General features: G+C 39.4%; 1 pseudogene; it reads right to left on the bottom strand.

Moving 5' to 3' along the window:
* Positions 1–1,585: 1,585 nt before the first annotated feature.
* LOC118807650 overlaps positions 1,586–7,567 on the bottom strand; it is a 29,636-nt pseudogene continuing 23,654 nt past the window's right edge.

Genomic DNA, 7,567 nt, shown 5'->3' with positions numbered 1-7,567 from the left:
AGTTGCCAGAAGGGCTTAATCACTCACACACACACACAGGTGCAAGATAAAGATTTTCAGAAGAGCGAAAAGAAGACCCTCTCACTGGTAACTGCAATACAATGCACTTTTTTGTTCACTGCAAAGAATAGTGGACACTTTTCATCCAACCAGACCATCGCATTGAATCGCGTTAAAAAAGCCATGTATGGTAAGTTTCAGTGTATGGACATTGGTTTTGATTTGACACCCCAGTGCGCAGTGTCTGTAGTCTGCTCTGATTTGTCCTGCTAGCGGAATATTCGGCTTTTGAAGATGTGCAGATTTGTATGGGGTCGTAGGCTACAGTTTACATGTCATTCCTATGAACACAATGCAATTCTCCATTCCCGCTATGGCATACTTGATTTAAATTTCTAATCAGATCTAAGCTGTTAAATGCGCTGCTTCATATTTGCACCTTAAGGTGAAAACTACTGACGTAATGTCTGAAATCAGCTGACTGTCGCACGCGTGATAAATGACCGTCAGGGGACCACATCCGGACGTTCTTAAACGTTCTCTAAAGGTAACAAAAATAACTTTAATTGAGGGACTATACTGGGACGTTACCAAACGTCCTGTAAATGTATTTTTGGGAACGTTTCTGCAGGACTGCAATAGGACCTGTTGCGAACGTCCATAATGGCCTAGGAACGTTCTACAGCGAACGTTATAAAAATTCCCAAATGAGGACGTCTGCGAACGTCCCGGGGACGTCCGCTGTTTGCTAAACCTATCTCTTTTCTATTGCTTATAACTGTTCTCAATCCTAAACCAGCCCTTTGCCCAGTCCTGCTATGTTTTTGCTTGCGATGTTATGACTGTGCTTCGTGTTCTCATGTTTGTCTTTGCTGTTCTGTATTTCGAAAACCTGTAAGCGTCTTTGAGTTCTTGAAAAGCGCGATATAAGTATAATGTATTATTATTATTATTATTATTATTATTATTATTATTATTATTATTCTTTATACTCAGGTGAGTGAAGCCAGCAAGCTAACAACCCCACACATCACAGAGCCTGGTTAGTTTCTCCTTTTCTGTCACTCGACATCTCTTGCTCAGATTTGAGCCTTCACTCTTCGTGCATTCGTTAGCTAGAATGAGTTCACCAGAACTGACCAGAGCTATTAACTTAGCCTGCTAACGTTAGCTAACTAAGCTAGCACACAAACAGGTTAGTTAGCTAGTTAACTTAGCTAACAGCTCTAACAAACGTACATAACAGTTTATTAAAAATGGAATATAAATTTGACACCGTTACAAATTTAAAATGATATTTTTTCTTTAACTGTTCTCTCATTATTTTCTGAGTGCAAACATTTATCTAAAAGAGGTCACTCGCTAGTTTAGCTACCACAGCAGATAATGGCGAGCTAACTGGCTGTTAGCAAGTGATGCTCATTTTCATTTTAGTATATGAAGAGTTCAACACTTACAAATTATAGTATTAGGTTCGAGTAGCTAAATGTCTGACTCAAAAACTGTTGTTACGTCAAATAAACCAAGCATTTAACGTTACTTATCAGGCTCGTTTTGACGCCTTCCGAGGTTTCCAGAAGCTGCTCTAAGCGCGCGCTTCCCGCCTCTGCGATGAAACGTTGGTGACGGTTCGGACCTCAACACGGGAAGAGTCTTCCTCAGAACGGGTGGGAATCTGCCTCAGATTGGGTGTAATCTGCCTCAATACGGGTAGAATCTTCTTCGGCACGGGGGGAATCTGCAATATGAACTTATTATTAAACTGAAACATCAGTTGCCGAGCCTCACCCGTACCCGTCCCGACTCTGGTGTGCCAAACCTTTTAACCGACTCTTCATGTTAGCATGGTTAGCCCGTTAGCATGTTAGCTAGCTTTATCTAGCAGCCAGCCTACTACAGGAAAATAAACTTAGACCAGCTACAGAGAATGTACAATATAAAACAAACAGAGTCTGCTAATGGCTGTCTCTGTAAACTTTTGCAGCAAAAAAAAAAAAAACTTCTATGTGTAGTTTTGTACAGTGGGGTTTGATATACTCCGTTATGTAGCTCCGTGTTTATAGAGAATCTGTTGGACGCTACTGGGTCAGTTTGCTGAACAGCGACCCGCCCAGATACTAGAACTCATATTAGAACGTTACATCCTGACTTGAAATTGTCAGGTGATGCAGCGTGTCTGCTCAGAGACTCAGTAAGTTACTGGATGCTGAGTCAGTTAAACCATCATGAGAAAGTTGGGACAAGGGTAGCTATAACATTTAGCGAGTTGGCTTATTTACAGAGCAGAATCTGGTTAGTTTCTCCTTTTCTGTCACTTCAACACCAGAACACTCGGCGTCTCTTGCATTTTAACATATGAAGAGTTAAACACTAACAAATTAGTATTAGGTGTGAGTAAATGTCTGACTGTAAAGGTGTTGTTACGTCAAACAAACGTCTGCCTCAGTACAGGTAGAATCTGCCTCTGTACAGGTAGAATCTGCCTCAGTACAGGTAGAATCTGCCCTTATTTTTTTTATTTATTTTTATTTTTTTTTGCCAAAACAGTAGTTGCCGAGTGTCACTCGTACCCATCCCAACTACGGTGTGCCAAAACTCTTAGCCGAGACCACCTAACAGCAGCCGAGTTCGGCTCTTCATTTTAGCCGTTTTATTGGCCCATTAGCATGTTAGCTATTGTTATTGAGCTAACGGCCAGCCTTCTATTAGCAAATATACTTAGTTCAGCTACAAAGAATGTACAAAACAAAAAAAAATATGCTAATGGCTGTTTTTGTAAACTTTTGCAGCAAAAAAAAGTTTCTGTGTAGTTTTGTACACTGGGTTTGATATACTCCGTTATGTAGCTCCTTGTTTATAGAGAATCTGTTGGACTCTACCGAGTCAGTTTGCTGAACAGCGACCTGCTCAGATGCTTGAACTCATATAAAAACATTACATAAACTTGAAACTGTCATTTAATGCAGCGCGTCTGCTGTGAGACAGTCATGAACTCAGTACAGGTTGTTAAATCAGTTTAATTAAATCATTATGCGAAAGTTGGGCCAACTGTGTTTTTTAAATTTGCATAACATTTTGCAAGCTGGATTTTTACGGTGTAGTCACTCGACATTAAAAGCTGCAGGTTTTAGTAACTCAAGCCACGTCATCAGATGAGCTAATGCTAAAGCTAACACTACAGCTAATGTTAGTCAGATTAATGTTAGATGGAGAGGAGCTCTCCTCATTTTTACACAAGATTGTTCAACATGGTTTAATTAAACAGTAGAAAGAATTTCTTGCGCAGGAGTGCATTAATATTTAGCTTTACACAAACAACTGAAGTTGGCTTCTTATTCACCAGCTTCTTCCAGTCCACCTTAAAACAGCACAAAAGGAATCTTTAGCTTGTAGAGGTTAATATGGTCACACTTTATTTGAATGGTCCCCTATAGATGCTCTACAGATACTTAGAACATTAACTAATTTTCTGGTGATGTTCACTTGATTATCAACAACATTATGGTTAGGGTAAGGGGTAGATAAAGGTTTTGCCTTGAGGGTAAGGTTAGTGTCAGGGTCAGGGATAGATTTAATAAACTCTTTCACACTGAATTTTAAGTTTAGTTGCATTTAATGGATATTTAGTTGAATGTTACTTACACACAGACTGAGCATTTACAAAGCATCTACAGTGGACCATCCAAATAAAGTGTTACTATTAATATTCAACTGACTGGTAAAACCAAACTTGAAAAAATGAGAAAGAATTATATGCATGTTGGACATATTTGCTGGAGATTTGGATTCAGACAACCAGATCGTCTGTAGATCTCACACTAAACTCTGAGAATGACATTTTTAAAATGCAACTGTTGCTTTATTTATTCAGCTTTTCTCACTGTCATTGTCCTTTTCACTGTTGTTGTCCTTTTTCTCTGTTATTGTCGTTTCTCACTGTCATTGTCCTTTACATTGTTATTGTCATTTTTCACTGTTGTTGTACTTTTGTAACTGTCATTGTTCTTTTTCAATGTCTTTGTTGTCCTTTTTTTCCACTGTTGGTGTCTTTGCACTTTTTATGGCTGTTGTCCTTTTTTCATATTGAAATATAAGACAAATTTGAAAATGCAAATTCAGTTGTGTATAATTGCATTTCCAACGTGAGTGTGCATTATTAATTATTATCAAATTCAAATGCAAAATATATATTTGCATTTGCATTTCTGTGTATAATGGCTGGAAAAAGCTAATGTGGGAAATGTGGTAATGTGTTGACATTGTATTTTCATTGTCCTAATGGTCTGACATATTAAAAAAAAAGAAAAACAATTGTCCATGCAACTGCAATCCTGTTTGCAATTGCGTTTTAACTGTGTGGAAGTGATTCTTGATTGAATAGGAGAGCTCGTGGCTGCACAAGCACTAATGTTACTGACATGGTGAAAGGTGTTCTAAATTGTGCTGCTTTGTCAAAATGTCAAAAATAGACGAAGCTGAAGTAGCTTCTTATTTCCCGTTCCACCTTAAACAGGGCAGCAGTTACATTCCTACCGCAATGAATTGGCCAACAGAGACTTTATCACAGACTCCTCAAGGAGAAATAATGTGGTATAAAATGCACATCCTCTTTCTGTAACGAAATTTAAGGTGGAACGGGAAATTGGAATAGGAAGACTGCACTCATCTACCATAGCGCATATTTATAGGTAGCACCATATATAAAACTATTGGTAGGCTATTTTAGGGCAGAGGCTTGCAGGACTGTTTGAGGCCAATGATGGACATTGTTATTAAAGAGGTGTGGGTCCAGTGTGGGTTAGCGCAGCGTTTCCCATCCCGGCTCCTGGAGAAACTGAACAATAAAATGGAAAAGCAGGTTGCCCAGCTCTTACTATTTGTAATGGATGTGTTAAAGAAGGGAAAGCACAAAATTAATCCACTGTTCCTCTGACAGTCCTGTGAGCCTCTACCCGGAGCTGGTCACAGTGTCACTAACATTGATGCTTGTGTAGCCATAAGCTCTCCTAATCAGTCAAGAATCACTTCCACACTAAAATCCCTTTGGACAAAATTCTCCTTGGCTTGATTAGCGAGTGTTAAAATGACCCTAGCAGTAGTTTCTACAGCTCCAGAACTGCTAGAATTTAGACTTTTTTGTCACTTCTTTTTAAAATGCCCCATTTTAAAAAGTCCCTCCCGCCCACAGCCTTCGATTGACAGGAAGCCCCAATTAGAGTAAAAATGCACTTGCAAACAGGACTCCATTTTCATTTTGGCTGAGCTGAAGCGCCACGATGAGGAAATGCAAATGGACAATTGTTTTTCCTATTTTAATGTGTCAGTCAGACCAATAAGGCAATGAAATGTCAAAAGCTCTTTGCTTTTCCACATCAACTTTTTCCAGCCATTATATACAGAAATGCAAATGCAAAAAAAATTGCGTTTGACTTTGTATTATGTCAATAATGCACGTTAACAATTTTAAATATTAGGGGTTGAGCGATTATCAGCCCGACTGATAATCAGAGCCGATATTCAGCAGATTTTTCAGATTATCGGATTATTTATACAGTTTTCTCGTTTGCCTCCATATACTGAAAAGGCAAGCTCCGCTCCTGATGTGTGCCCTTTCAATGTTGTTATTGACATTAATTGTGTAGGTAAAATATATTCGTATAAATTGTTGGATTTAAAGTTTTTGAGCCCTTTTTTGAGCTTCATTGTTTTTCCAAATGTTCACTGAATGCTAAAAGTCATTGAGAATTATTTAAGTTATTTATTTTATCTGTTTATTATCTTAAAGATAAATGTTTGTTACTATTTTGCAGCCTATACTGTCAAAACCTCAAAGCACTTAATTTCTTGTAATGTTCTAATGTTCACTGAATGTATGTTGTGAGTAAGAGTTGCACTACAAACATCCAATTCATGGTAAATGAATATCGGCCCGAAAATGGGTTATTGATGTCCTTAACAAACTGATAATCTGATGTCCTGTTCATCAGCAAAGGGAAAGTGTCCACAAACCATCCTGAACAGCAGGACACCAAGTGACCAAACTGTTGCAGGATTGGCATGATACCTGCGCTCTAGAAGAAACTCAGGAGGGCAGTATAATGATGTGCCTGAGAACATAACAAAGGAAAGAAACAAGCACAGGTGAGCACAATAATCCATTTAACAACTAAGCAGCTAAAACACACTATTCTCCCTTCAGGATGATGTTTTTAGATGTGAAAAACCTCATGGACCTGTTTCACTCTCTCACTTTTAGCAGGCTAGAGATTCTCAACAAGGGGAAGCTATTAGCATCTATATTTACCTTTATATTGAGTGTACCCCATTCTCTTGATCTTATCACCACACCCAAAGTCAATCAGCTTGACCTCTGAGGTGTCCGTGTTGATCAGAAGGTTCGCCAGTTTAATGTCCCGATGCAGGACACCTCGCAGGCTGCACTGGCTCACTGCCTCCACGGCCTGGAGCATCATGGTTCGGGCCATCTCTTCATCAGCGTAACCTCCTAAGTTGTCAAGGAAGCTCTACAAGTCCACACAAGGGTCAGGGCGCTCCAGGACCAGGATGTATTGGTCTGGCTCATCAAAAAACTCGATAAACCAGATGATGTTCTTGAAGAAAGGTGGCTGGTTCACCATCTGCATCAGAGCCACTTCCGCAGGCACAGCCCTGGAGTCAACAGGCTGCAGGAAAGTAGAGTTTGATGGTGAGGTGAAGAACATGGGGAGAAACTCATGGGGCTGTTTGTAACCATCATGTTTTACTATAATTAGTTGCACTTACACTTCGGAGGTATCGGCTCTTAGTTGGATGTTTAAACACAAATTTGAAAGCCACCTACACACAAAGAAAAAAGATATTGATATTTCTAGCACTGAAAAGAGAATAGGAGAAATAATGACTGTTAAAGTGATTGTGGAGTGAGCAGAACCTGTAGGCCATCGGAAATGCGTCTTCCCCTGAAGACAGATCCAAAGCTTCCTTCGCCTAGTTTTTTTCTTCCATAGACGCCTTCGCCTCTAACTCTAAGCAATCATGTAGTTAGAGGCGAAGGCGTCTGTGGAAGAAAATGATGTTACAAATGAAGGACAGCCTTCTTTAGATCAGTCATTTACAAATCAATATTACTGGCTATGAAGGATGCAGTGGAATCTACTTTCTGTGAACTAAATATGAATTGAATTAAATATTTACAGTGTGCAGTTGTCTGACCACTGGACGGGCCTGGCTCAGTCGCTGTCCTCTGTCCCTGAAACATTCTTTTGGGCTGGTTCTCTGCCCCCTTCCTCTTCCCTGCTGGAGCTTCTATGTTGGGACCTTTGCTTGTTCCCTGGTCAACGGTCTGGCCGCATTCCTCCTCTTTTCTCTTTTTTTTTTTATCTGAGTAGAGGAAGATCGTTGAGTATTTTTAGTTCTTTCATACAACATGAGCTGAATATATCTGTAGTAATGATAATTCTAGGCTGAAACATTGCATTATATTTTATATTGTTCTTACTGGATAATATTTAAATGTGCTCATATTGTTCTGGTGACAAATAGAAACTGACAAACTGACAAAGAGCTA

Source organism: Colossoma macropomum, unplaced genomic scaffold, assembly GCF_904425465.1.
Source record: "Colossoma macropomum unplaced genomic scaffold, Colossoma_macropomum, whole genome shotgun sequence".
NCBI classification, from domain to species: Eukaryota; Metazoa; Chordata; class Actinopteri; order Characiformes; family Serrasalmidae; genus Colossoma; species Colossoma macropomum.
This window is presented reverse-complemented; position numbering and strand designations above follow the sequence as displayed.